The sequence below is a fragment of the Lineus longissimus genome, chromosome 17 (assembly GCF_910592395.1).
Source record: "Lineus longissimus chromosome 17, tnLinLong1.2, whole genome shotgun sequence".
NCBI lineage: Eukaryota > Metazoa > Nemertea > Pilidiophora > Heteronemertea > Lineidae > Lineus > Lineus longissimus.
Window position 1 is genome coordinate 3,063,651 of NC_088324.1, and position 14,025 is coordinate 3,077,675.

Here is a 14,025-nt window from a genome sequence, read left to right on the forward strand (position 1 = left end):
GCATCTGTATTGTAAATGCAACCCGCTAAATGCCATATGATTGTGTATGTCTTTTGTCAGCCTCACAATGGCCTCATGCTAGGTTATATGAGAGAAATAAACTACATGTATTGTTATTGTTATTGTTATTGTTAAAATTATTGTAAAATTTGGTCACATTGATCGTAAATATTGTCTTTTTTTCAAGATGAGAGTATGTAGATGATACGAAAATGTAAACCAATGACAGACCAGTATTCCTTGAACCTTGCAAGTGATTTGGGGTCTTTGGAACTCCTTATATTTATCAATGAAACCTTATTCCCGCCTAAGGTTTTGACCAGGCCGTTCAAACCTCCCCTATTTTGGCGGGGCAACCTCTTTAAGAATAAAACCGTCTGGGGCCATTTTGCTGAAGTATAGATAGTAAACTAAGGTGAGATCACCTGACTATATCTGGTGTAAGTGTTCCAAATGTGTGACCATTGATATGCGCAGTTAACATTTGCGTAGGGCCGTCATACAGCAAAAGGACACGGCGGCCACGCTTCGAAAGCGAGCAGTTATGTTGTGGTTACTTCGTCGAATCCGGGAGATTCTTGCGCCTGATTGTATACCTACTTGTAACTCACAGGTTACGCACATATTTCATTGGTTTGCTCTGGTTGCGATATAGCACTGTGCGACACCTTTGGGTCAGATTTACATCGCGCTTCACGGTTTACGAACACGCCGGGGAACAATGGCTACACAAAATGTTCACGATCATGAAGCATTTGTCCGTCAACATGTTCGTATACCATGTATCTCGATGTAAACCCAGCCTCAAGCGTATTCTTGCCTGGGCTCGAATCAAGGTTAGCTGAACACCACTGCACTGACCACTACGGCATAGTCGGCCAAATAATGCTTCGGCGTTGACTCACATTACTGATCATTACTGTACATACGATTTCAGAGGTAGTCTTGATGTATCATTCCGATCCACCGTCGTTGGGCGCAGATCCATTATTCCTTGAAAGAAGAATACTTTAGGCTTGACGTCACCGACGGCAAGCCGGTATGTGATGTATGCAATCGCCCTTGCACAAAACAAGCGTTCAGACATGTCAGACAAGTAATTAAGCAAAAAATGAACACGTACGCTCACTGATAACATTTAGTGAGGACCGCCTTTGCATCCCTGCGGAACTTTGTGCCTCCGCCGAGGAAATATACATAGAAATTTATGGCAAAATTCAAGTGCCCGGCCCATTTCGGTGCATACCCACCATTGCAACCAGTATCGGGCTGACCAATAGGGGTCACTTAGGTCGTCATAGTTCACCACCGCTTCGTAGAATCTCTTCGGAATTGAACAGACGAGATAAGCTATTGATGTCATCAAAAGTAGTACAGTCAAATATGCGTCCTTCGACTTGCGTTCTTTTGATTCGATTTTCTTTCTGGCTGAGGCTGCTCGACGTACCCCGAAGATTATTATACTTTTACAGATAATCAGTGTTGAAAAAGGTACATTACGATTCTCTGCCCTTGATGATCTTTCCAAACGGACCCCACTTCAGATGCCTAAAGGGTTTATGCCTGTTTCGCCTATTCCTGTTTCGCCTACAAAATTCCTGTTTCGCCTATTCCTGTTTCGCCTATTCCTGTTCCGCCTATGCCTGTTTCGCCTATTCCTGTTGGGCCTATTTCCTGTTTGGCCTATTTCCTGTTTGGCCTATTCCTTTTTCGCCTACTTCCTGTTTCGCCTACTTTCCAGTACCCCTACAATAAATCGACTCTCCCAGGGGGAACCTTAGGGATGCATGTCCATTTTTTGGGGAAAATGTGAGGGGACAATTGGATGATGTTAACGATGTGATGACAATTTGACTAATCAAATGCCATCAACTTTGTTAACAAACCATGCCATGACCGTTTTGAAAGAGTAACCTTGAAAGCGGGGACAGTCCGGGACTTATTTGACCATATGACCATACTGACACACAGTAAAAACTAATAGATTAAGTAGAGTTAAGCAGTCGCTTATTTTATAAAAACAGGAATTCATGACTTTTTGATAAAAATACATAATACTGTACATTCTCATAATTATTTGATCAAAATCAGCTGTAAAACCCATGTCATAGTAAAGAACAATGTAGCTACAGGTATTCTTTCTATTACGAAGCCAGTTACTGACTAAGACAAAAGAAAGAGAATCCACAATATAAAATGCAGGCCTAAGAAACCTTTCTCAAATCTAATGAAAGGGTAAAACTTTCTTACTATTTTATTTTTTGCTTTTTAAAATAAGCTAAAACATAAGCCTATGTAAGCTATGTATAATTTTCCAAAGTTATTCCGAATAATACTGAAATAATTGACATGTCGCTAAATCCATTATTTCAGACTTTATTCTTAATGATAGCCTTTAACACTGAAGTAAGGGACGGTTCATATTCCTACGTCTGTGGGGAGGTTAGCAATACATTTGAATAGGCGAAACAGGAATAGGCGAAACAGGAATTAGGCGAAACAGGAAGTAGGCGGAACAGGAACAGGCGAAACAGGAATACACCGTTGGAATTAGTAAATCTAATACCCAACTTATTTTAAAGAACGATTGCTCAATACCCTGTATAACTAATTAAACTTACCTCTGGATCACAAATATGCTGTTTTTGACCAGAAAACGGTCCTGAAATGGACGATTTTTTGGCGAATTTTGGAGACTCGAAAATGTTGTTGCAATCGTAGGGTCACTATTCCGGTGCAACCGGGACGCCCAATGGTACATTATCGGCAGGGTAAAGACAAGGCACTTCTGATTAGTGAATGATGTGACATGTCAGTCGAGGAGGAGGAATGTCCAGGGGGGATCCAGGGGTTGCAGGTGCGCACCCCACCCCGCCCACGCAAAGTGCCCTTTTTGAAAAAAATGCCTCATCTGAAAATGGTATGTCTTGCCGTCCTGTTCCTGGAAACACACCAGCAATTATGCCTGCCCGCCCTCGGCTTGTATCCTGTCGCCCCCCCCCCCCTGCATCCTTGGTTGGGAACCTAGATGCTTAATAGTTTCCTCCGGCAATTTTTTTTTTGTTTTGATAGGCGGTTTTTAGGCCATCTCTTTAGGTCTCGTAAGAGAGTTTTTCCCGAATGTACGGAAATGATGACGGGCCCAATAACAGGATGTAAAATTTTTTTTAAATGCACTTCCAATGTGATTGCATGAGGACAACCCATTTGCGTCGTATATCACTGGAAACGCCCGATTTCCCTAATTCTGCAGGATGTTAAATCGGGCATTTTATTTCTCGTGACCACGTGTTGCCGCCAATATGGCAGTGTAAAACATGTTGGATTTTTATCAGTGTCACATCTAGGTCAGTTTGTCCACAATGACTAATATTATCTAGCAGTTCCATTTTAAATGAGCCTTGCTGGATCTCAATCTTGACACTAGAGGCGCTGATTTCATTGGGAAATGCCCGATTTAACATCCTGCAGAATCAGGGGAATCGGGCGTTTCCAGTGATATACGACACAAATGGGTTGTCCTCATGCATTCTCTTTGGAAACGCATTTTAAAATAGATGTTACGTCCTGTTAATGGGGCACGTCATCATCGCGTACATTTGGGAAAAACTCCCTAACGAGACCCTAGAACTAGTAAGTTGCAGCCATCTTGAAAAGCAGTACCGCGGATGTAGATCAGGTCCCATTAGGTAGTTTTTTTGTATTCATGCGCGGCCAACCCGTAGTTCCTAAAAAATCTTCGATTTCTTGGTCCTCGCAGTATGCCAGTGTGGATTTAGCAGCTGTTTTGGCAAAGACATGTTATTTTGAGTTTCTGAAACCTGGAGCGCTACTCAATAGGCGGCTAACAAGCAACTACCTATTTTGCTGTTGTTGCCGACGTATGTGTACACTGAACTTGGGATGTGCGTCGGGCCCGTGTTGAAATGCTGTCCAGTGTCAGTTGGTGTGTTTTTCGTAGATTTGTGCAAAATTCAACATATCACAAAAGTTCACTGGTTCAATTCAGGAAGAAATGTAGTTCTTCAATCTCGAGTGATTACCATGGATACATATGGGCCTACTTTATCCCTATTGCTAATTGTTCAAATGTAAATGTCCGATGTTTTTGTGAAGGGGTAGCTCTGACGATTATTTGAGGAAAATACCAGCTTCCTCTGTGCACTTACGCGGTGAGCAGGCCCCGCATGCTGTTTATAGCTCAACAGGATGTTGACATCGACTGGTTCCTGTGAGATTGCACATGTTCTCAAGGTAAAATTTCGAGGGCAAAAACCTCAAATAAAAGCCGCAACGACAGCCTATTTTTATACAAAAGATTGAAAAAAATCGTCAGTTGGCTTTCTCAATGTGATGAAATGTGTATGAATTTTTTTTTCACCATCCTTGAAGTTATAAGGCATAGAGGTGAAATTTTCCAAATTTGCGTTAACATACAGGGTGTCTCATGCATTGTGCTGGATCAGTCTGTGCATGACTGTATGTCTAGACGACGTTGAAACTCGGCCAGATGTATTCTAGAAGTAACAAGCTGATCAGAAATGCATAGGTTTGTATGAGAGTAAGGTACTGCCAAGTCTACAGCCGCTGGAACAAGGGGATGCATAATATGACGTCGCGTCATTTTTGGAGGCAGGTACGTCTTGCCTCCGCACCGGCTAGTGAGACCTGAGGGTAGAAGGCGCGTTTGATTCAGTGCGCACGCGCTTTCTACGGAAAATTGAAATGGCCTGTGTTGTGGACGAGTAGTTTCAGGTTTCACGGTTGGGTTTTGTCATGGAAACGGCGAAATAGACATTGAGAACAATGTACTTTCAAGATTATTGCATTATAAATGGGACCAGACCCTTGACATCCTCCCACACCCCATGATATTGACGAAATCGTCGTCGAAACGGGGCGTATCGCCAAACTTTGATTCGCCCCTGTTTTGACGGATCCAATCGAACAGCGGCTACTCTTCGAAAACATCATTGCGTCCCGCTGCCTTGTCTTGAAAAAAGAAAATCTCTCCCCAAGTAAATTGCTGTGCATTGGCGTATACGATTTGCGTGCAAAAATGTCACCTGGGCGTGGAGGTTTCCTGGTTCCGGGTTAAGTTTTTTTTTCGTTGACGGTATACACACACTCTCTAACCATATAGCTCGCTCAAGAGCTCCCTAATAAGCGTGAATAGTTTGAGATCTCAATAGGGAGGTTTTTTTTGTATTCATGCGCGGCCAAACCCTAACCGTAGTGTTATGTTTCCTCCTTAGCGACTCCGCTAACAATAATGAATCCTCTTGTTAAATTTGATAACGTTTATTTCGTCCTAAACTCTATTTACAAGTGATTTATTGTGGCAGCAATTTACGGCATGACTCTATGCGTTTCCTCTCATCCCGGCGACCCCGTATCCTCCCCCTGACCTTGACCTCTTACCTCGTGTAATGAGGCTCATAACGGGGGTCGCCGATGCCAAGTTAACGGGTTACATATTACTACATAACATCCCCCTTCTCCGGGAAAAAAATTATTATTTAATTTAATTTTTTTTTTGGTCGTGATTGCTGTGTTGTCCCAAAGATTAAACATGTCATGAAAATTGACCTGATTGCTGCCCTAACATTCTTAGATATTATGATGGAAGTTACAACTCAAGATACTCCCAAGGGAGGGCCTCCAAAATTAACTTGGGGAAGTATCAAAACGTTAAAAAAATGTCATGTACAGAGCTATGAATAACTTGCAAACAATAGACGGAACCCTGAAAAACACAGAAAGAAAGAGGGGTGCTGAAAAGGAAGGCCTTGGGCACATCATCTCGTTATTGTGTCTACCAGGGAACGATCTGAAAATGAGATAAATGGTTAGTGATGTAATCGTATCTTTTACTGTACGCATGAGAAAAAGAACACTTTACTCTCCGATCAGAGAAGACAGCTTTGACACTGTCATCATGGATATGCAATCCTACAAACTACGGTGTACTGTCATATTATTCAATTTCAGACAACTATGCATCGCCAGACAAACATTGAAGGCTGAAAATTGGGCAGAACCAGCTATAAAGATAGATATTGATTTGTGGTGATAGTATGGCTGCACCTAAAGCTAGCAGCAGCGTAGGAGACAGCACACAAATCTGAACAACGGCGTCCACAAAAGGTTGGCAACGCGACATGAAGTGACAGAATACACATAACTGAGTTGTCCTCCTCAGTTTAACCTACGCAACATATGAAAAACATGAAACACACAATGCACAAACAAGAAGACCGAACATTTGTCCAGAATTCTGAAAACACTGAAATGAACTGACCAGTGTCTCCGTGGCCTGGAGCACTTAACATTAAAACTCAAGGACATCCTACACTATTCGCCTCAGCAACCTGGCAGGTGACCCTGTGCATTGGATGGCGTTACAATTCAGAACGTGCCGTATCATTGGTAGACTTTCTGGTTCCAAATGTGGACAATACCAGAAGGAGTATTGACCCTTTGTCAACGCAAATGACAGTAAGACCTCAAGATGGCCCGCCTTGAACCGAGCCCAGCGAATAGTAAAACCTGACGCTGCGGACGGGGCATTCTCTGTAGCGGCAAGTAACCGTAACTGACGGGCCTGATCAAGTTCCTGTGTGGCTGCAAAGCCATTGTTGTGGTCCAAAAATGCAGCATGCCCGGCCAACGTCACTTGCTGACCCTGAGCAAGGAAAAGGAAATGATCGTCAAAGCGGGTGTCGACTGTGGCACCAAGCTCATCTGTAACGGCCAAGTGGGCGGTATCACTGACTTGTTCATGAGGCGGAGACCTAGCGAACGCTTCCCTCAATTTCTGAAGGTGGGTGATGTTTTTCCCACCTTCGGAGGAATGCATAAATGCTGGTTTCAAACTGTTGAAGTGGAACTCGTTTGGAAGAACCCTGCCTTCCAAATCACTCAAGACATAGTGAGACCGATCCAAAAGATTTTCTCGTTTTGGGCCTCCTGCTGCGCGCGTTGTAGGTGCAGCATGGTTTTGGCGACATGGTCAAACTTAGACTGCAGGTGAGTCACATACTCCCTGTAAGGCTTTGACAACACCAGATCAGCTTTGAATGACAGACCACAAAGATTAGGCGGCTCCCTGAGAAACAGTAAATAATGAGGAGAGTAGCCACCCAGCTGTGGTGAGAAAAGCTGTTGTAAGCAAACTCTGTGCAACTGAAACAAAACGCACCCAGTCTCGTCCTTTTTTACTAAGATTTGCTCAAATCAAGTTACACCGGCCACACCTCCACCGGCAGCGCCCCCTCCAAAACCACCACAGTGGAAGCCTGCCCTCCCTGTTGCTAGAGCTCTCGCCCCACTTTGGACGTGTTATGTTTCCTCCTTAGCGACTCCGCTAACAATAATGAATCCTCGTGTTAACTTTGATAACGTTTAGTTTGTCCTAAACTCAATTGAAAAGTGATTTATTGTGGCAGCAATTTACGGCATGACTCTATGCGTTTCCCCCGATTTTTCCGGGTCAACTTTTTTTTCGTTGACGGTATACACACACTCTCTAACCATATAGCTCGCACAAGAGCTCCCTATTACCTTCTTTTCCACACTTAATCCCAAACACCACTCCAACTGTGTACGAATGCCTCTCAAACCAGCACAACCAATCATGAAACTTCTGATGAAAGGAATTCATTGCAATATTTCACAGAACATGTCAAAATAAAAACACTCACTTCGCTTTTTGGCTCACCGTAAGGGAGTCTATACGACACCATAGCGTCCATCGTCGTCTGTCGTCGTCCGTCGTCGTCTGTATCCTGTTTCAAAAACAGTGGCACGTTTCTTAACCGCTAGACATATGTGACCCACTCTGGCGAAAGCAGTCGCATGACGCCAAAGTTCATTTCGAGTAATTAGCCATTGAAACCAAAATACATTGAAAATGCACTACCAGATCGATTTTCAGTTTTGGTCAAAAATGGATTGTTTAATCACCAAAATATCACCTGAAACAAAGTCTATTGCGATCTACTAAGTATAAATACCTCAAAATCCAGTGTTTTGTAGTCATGGTATTCCAGAAAGATCAATAAATTGTAAAAAATGCACAAAATCGTCGTATTTTCTTCGTTTGCCATTTCTGAACTATCCGGGGGAATCCCCCATAGGTCATATCAAAATGTCCTGTTAGAAATCCCCTTTTACGTCATAAGAACGGGAATCCCGTGCAACCCCTTCATTAGCCAATAGAAAGCCAGACATTTTGTAAACAAACCTGCTAAAACAGGCTTGTTGCCACGTGTTGTCACCACAACGGCACCTGATTGGCTAACAGCCGGGTCAAGGTGGGTCACGGCTTATTTCATGGCTGTATTTTTTTTCCCACCATATAGTATAACATGCCTGAGATGTTTTTTCTACTTGCACATGATGTCTAGTATACCTGTGCAAAATTTTAAGCCTTTGTTTCTGTTCTAAGTGTGTGGTTCCTGTGGATAGTCAGTTAATGTTTAACATGGTTTAAAGGAAATCGTTAAAGGCTGTTTTCTCAAAAACGCGCGTTTTTAAACTTGGCCTGTCATACTGTACATTTTCTGCCATAACGCGGCCAAATATCCAGATAAATTGACAATTCTTGCAGCAAATTGTAGCTGAGAGTCTCTGCTTTCAAGACATATATAAACATCAGTAACTTAATCTGGAGTCCTGTGACGGATTTTGCCAAAGCCGGTCACATATGAACTTGAAATTTTGTACACAGGACCCCTCCCCGTCCAGGTCAGATGACCTCTGACAGTGAATTTCGGTCCGATTTGGTTCTTGAATTGGCCATCAGAGGGCCAGAAGTGGAAACCTAAAAAATGTGATATCACTCTTATGAGTGACTCGTTATCGATAAAATGTTATAGTAGGTTGTCCGAGCAGGGATACATCATATCATACGTGTTTTTGATTTGACCTGATTTTCAAGGTCACAGAGGTCAATAGGCGTAAATTGGTCGTTTGAGTGTGAATATGGCACGTTTCTTAACAGCTAAAGCTATTAAGCTATGAAATCTATCAGCTCATTGAATTGGCAGCTCATATTGCAGTTTGCGTTTTACGATATAACACACCTATAGCGTTGTAACGATAGAACACATCTATCCGCAGTTTAGCTCGCTCGATTTTTATGTACTATCAATCCCAAATGTTTAGAATGGTGTGTTTTATCATTCAAGGAAATACTTTTTAAAAAGCTCAAATAATGTTGTGCGAATTTATCAAATGGTTAGTTAAATGCCAAAAACCTTACGGAAACACTTTCCTTTAAAAGTGTGTTTATAATAGAAATCTCCGAAATTTGAAAATATGAAAATTTCTGACCACCACGCTTTCAACTGCATTGAATTTATTGAATTAGACTTTGAGATCAAAGAGTGGAGCTGCAAAATGATAATATGCTTCAAAGATTTCTGATGGGAAAATTGGGGGAAAAGGTAAAGGGGAAAGCATGAATAATATGCTGAAAGAAGAAGGAGAGTTATTAATTGAAAGAGTTATTAATTGTGTAGATGTTTTTGAACAAGTTCGACGTTATTGTTAGAAATCCAAACTATAATGAAATAAAGTGTAAACTCGTTGATCGAATAGGACGACAAAATGCCTAAATAATCTTTAACATCTCAACATCGATGACTGGATGTCTTCCCACTATGCCCCTTCTCAATTCGCTCCTAAATTATTCCCTTTTCCATTTTGCCACTTTCCCATCTCGCCCCTTCCCAATTCGCCCAATTGCCACTTCGACCCTTTCCAGTGTCGCCCCTTTCCCAATTAAACCCTCTGCGACTTCGCCCCTTTTTCCATGTGGCCACTTAAGAAATTTTACTTGTTTATATATATATATGTTTATTTCGTACTATTGTACAGAGTATTTAAATTGACATGAGTTTACAGAATTTACAGAAAAGAAAAAGAAACACCGTGATTACAAATTAACTCGTACATACAAATTCTAACATCGTCCTTATCTCGTCCTGTGTTAGTATTTCGTTGCCGTTTTCTAGGCTTTCTAACAACTCACGGGCTTGAGCCGCCACACGTACATCCACATCTTTAAACTCAGCCTCACCTATGTTATGGTATCCAACATTAATCGTAAACTTATTGATACGATATTTAAGACAGACTCTAGTAGTGTTCCTAGGCTTGTTGTACCCTCATACAATATTAGATTCATACATAACATCATGTAATCGTTCCCTGATCTAGTTAGGTTTTCTATGAATCTCAGTAATCGTCTTTCCAATTGAAGCTCAATGGGACTGTCTCCAATGATTAAAGGAATTAGTTTGTTGTGTGTTCTCATTGGTAACTTCATTATTCGCCTGACGCACTTCCGCCATGAAGTGAAAAAAAAGCCTGGTCGTTGGTCTTAGTTTTCTTGTAATTGTAGACATCCTTCTTACAAAGACTTCTCAAAGGAGCTTAATTTTACTTGTAACATGTAAAGAGGGGAGCTGTAGCGGAGTACAACTTTATATGTATGAAGATTCTTTGTTTCAATACGAATTCAATTCCAATTAACCTGATCACACTCAATGCGAATTCAATCGCTTTCACCATTTGCGCCGCCTTTCATGCATATGCGCAGGTGACGTCATCGGTTGAAACGCATTATTTTTGGAGTATGTAAGGCCTATGTGAGACGTTTATTTTTCTCGAATGCATACTTGTTAACAAGAATGATTAAGCGAATAACATGGAAATTTATTTGTGAATGGCATGGATATTTTCTTTTTGGTAATGTATACGGAGGCACACCTCTTCTTGTATGCCGAATGGTAAATCAAAATATACCTTTTTCTCCTGCAAGCATTGATTTATTAATTGCAAAGATCTTAAAAACATTGTGCTTCTGATAGCGAGAACTCGATCAATGATATTGATCTTAAACGTATTGACTTCATATTATCCATTTAAATGTTAACGATGGTGAATTCAAAGCAAAACTACATGGTTATCCCGGAAAAAGGAACGACGCTTTACTACTCGACTTGGTATAAGCGACACACTGATTGCGACTGTTTAATCAGAGTCACAGCGGATATTCCAAAAATTGGTGTCAGTTGATTTAAACTTCTGCTCGTGTTTGATACTGACATAAGTGATGATATCGTTGTCATACGTCCAGTGCATTTGTACAATTATGACACTTATAGAAGTTGTGGTTTCCGCTCCTACTCCGAATGGTGTGGGTTTGAGAGTTGTCCTCACATTTTCTTCCTACTGATCAGATACTAAGAAGTAAGGAGCCAAGTGTACCATTTCGATATACGGGCCTGGTTGTCCCAAACAAGTTAGTCAGTGATCACGACTATCGTATGGAGATAACACAAAATTTGAACTTCAACATGTATTTTATATTGAAATGAAACGGCCTGGGCCATGGTGCTCACCGTGTAGATATTTGGCGTTTATGTAGTCATCCTGGTTAAGAAACATGCTACATGTATGGTATATAGTTCAAACCAAAGTTGGTATGACATGTGATGTATCCTTGCTTGGAGAGTACCTACCATAAATACTATCTTCTCCCACTTCACCGTGCGCTAGGAAATCGCTGGAAAAATGACTAAGTTCAGAAACATTCTGCAGTCTGTAGTTTTTACTTGTGGGGCGCAAACATTCAATACGACAGCCAAATATTGTGAGAGACAACCTTGTAAATGTTGTCAATTCAATAATGCCTGGTCGCAGCCAGGGTAAGTAATCCCTGCAGTAAGGCTAAAGATTATTGAAGATACGTAAGCCTATTAAATGCCCATGTAAATGGTTGACCAATCTAATCGATTTTGGAATCTTTTTCCACAAACTAAAGGCACTTTTGTGTCAAATGTCATCATTGTTTTCTGTCATCTTGCTATGATAACGTAATCCGATGGATTTGGTGGGTAGGCCTAACAGGCACCCTAATACAATGGCCTTAACGTACGGATTGGAGCATGGAGATGATGTTGACAGCCGTGGGATCCCTGACCCTGATGATACCACAAATACTGATGACGACCATGACGATGATGTTGATGATGCTAACCAAGCTGTATCGGGCGCTCGTAAGCACCAGAAAAGATACAGTCTCAATCAGAAGATTGACCTAATCGTGACATACTATGGAGCATGCCATATGATTACGTCATGTTGAAACTGCGACGCCATCGCATAGCGCCGCAGACATTTAGACGTTGGATAAGCACACATGAGTAGTTGTTTGCCCCCAGCGATAGATCAACTCAAACCAAGGAGGGGACAACGGCAACACGGCAACACGGCACTGATGCACAAGGGTAGTGTTTCTTCAAGCATTCTATTCCTCGCGAAATGAATTACCCTCTTTTCTGAATTGCACTTGTAGGCCTATTGTGTAACAGATTTCTTAGTACCTGGAATGTAAGTCCGCTTCTGTTGTAATGGACGGAATAAGTCGCTTGATACATTAACGCAACTGACCCTGACCATGTCCTTAACAATATCAGTACTATTGTTCTTTATTCCCAACACTACCATTTCTTTCACACCAGTCGTCTTAGCTTTTATCATAATTTCCTAAGATGTTAAACGTGTTTGTTTTTTCATTTCAGTGTAACGTTGAGCTGGACGCTACTCCATAAGAGTTCTTGTCCTCCCTCAGGTCGATGGAATCCCTGAGGTGAACGTAACCTGGCTGCTGTGATACTAACAATGAACACGACGCTTCTTTATAAATCATGTAAATTGGTGTTTCCCGGTATAAATGTTGGTTGAGTTGGCTGCAACAAAGTGGCATACAGACGGAAATCCAAACCGTACTTCCACTTTGCTAACTAATCCAGAACTGACTTGTACACGTCGACACGACAGGCTGTTCTTGATAAAAATTATAAATGACATAATATGACTAGGCCTATATGTTCCTATCCTTGAGCATAGGGGACTACTGGTATACCTGAATATCTACAAGACCTTCGGTAGCACAATAGATAGGCCAGCGATGGTGGAAAAGTAATAATATTTAAATTACAGATGTCTCTGTAACATCAGCATACTGGCCCGATGGAAGACAATTTGAACACTTGGTTCCTTGAGCGCTGAAGACTTGGTTTCCAGTTAGGACATGAATGGTCATGCTGAAAGAAAATGTCGGCAATGGTGGGCAGAGCTTCCAGACGAAACGGAGGAAGAACGACAAGAACGACATTGGCTAAGCAACTTTATGGAAAGGTGAGCTTTATTTTTCTGTCGTATTGATTGGTCTTAACGTACGGAATGGATTGTGTTTAGTATATTTCAATAACAAGCAAATGTCATTTCAGGAAACAAGTCAGCTATCGAAGGAAGGAAAAAGACTCCATATGGTTACTTGACATCGCCCAGGCATTGGTTGCTGACTATAGGGGAGCGTTTTCGTACCTCATCAGAGACGGTGATTGTGGTGTCATCCTGAACATGGATGAGACGTTTGTGTTGTTTGATATGGTGCCAAGATCAACAATGGAAGCTACTGGATCCCAGAATGGTGACTCAGATCATCCTAGGGTAACCCGAAACTTGGATGCGAGGTAACTTGAGTGCATGGTTACTACAGACGGACAAAAAGGACAAGCCAAGGCTTGGCACCAGATGGTGACGTCATTCGGCAGCTTCAGGCGGATGCTCCAGACGATGTGCGAGTGATTAGCATAGAATACAAGTCCTTGGTTGAATTACAGGACATACAACTGACGTCATCAGTGTTGTCATTGACGGTACTTACTAGATAATGGCAGTATTTTTAGGAAAATCAGAACGTCTTTGACTTAAATTATTGCATGATTGTCATGAATGCAACAAAAACATTGTGCGAGTCGGACAGTGCAGAAAAGTAATGTATTGTTCATAATGTATTGTTCATATTTTGTAGCAGGGGCCACGCAAGACAGGTATCCGGCGCATCGAACGATGTATATCACCGCTGCATCCCTTAGACTTGGCCGTAAATAGGAGCTTCAAATGTCACTTGACGACCATTTGGAAAGTGTGGAAAATCGGCCACAC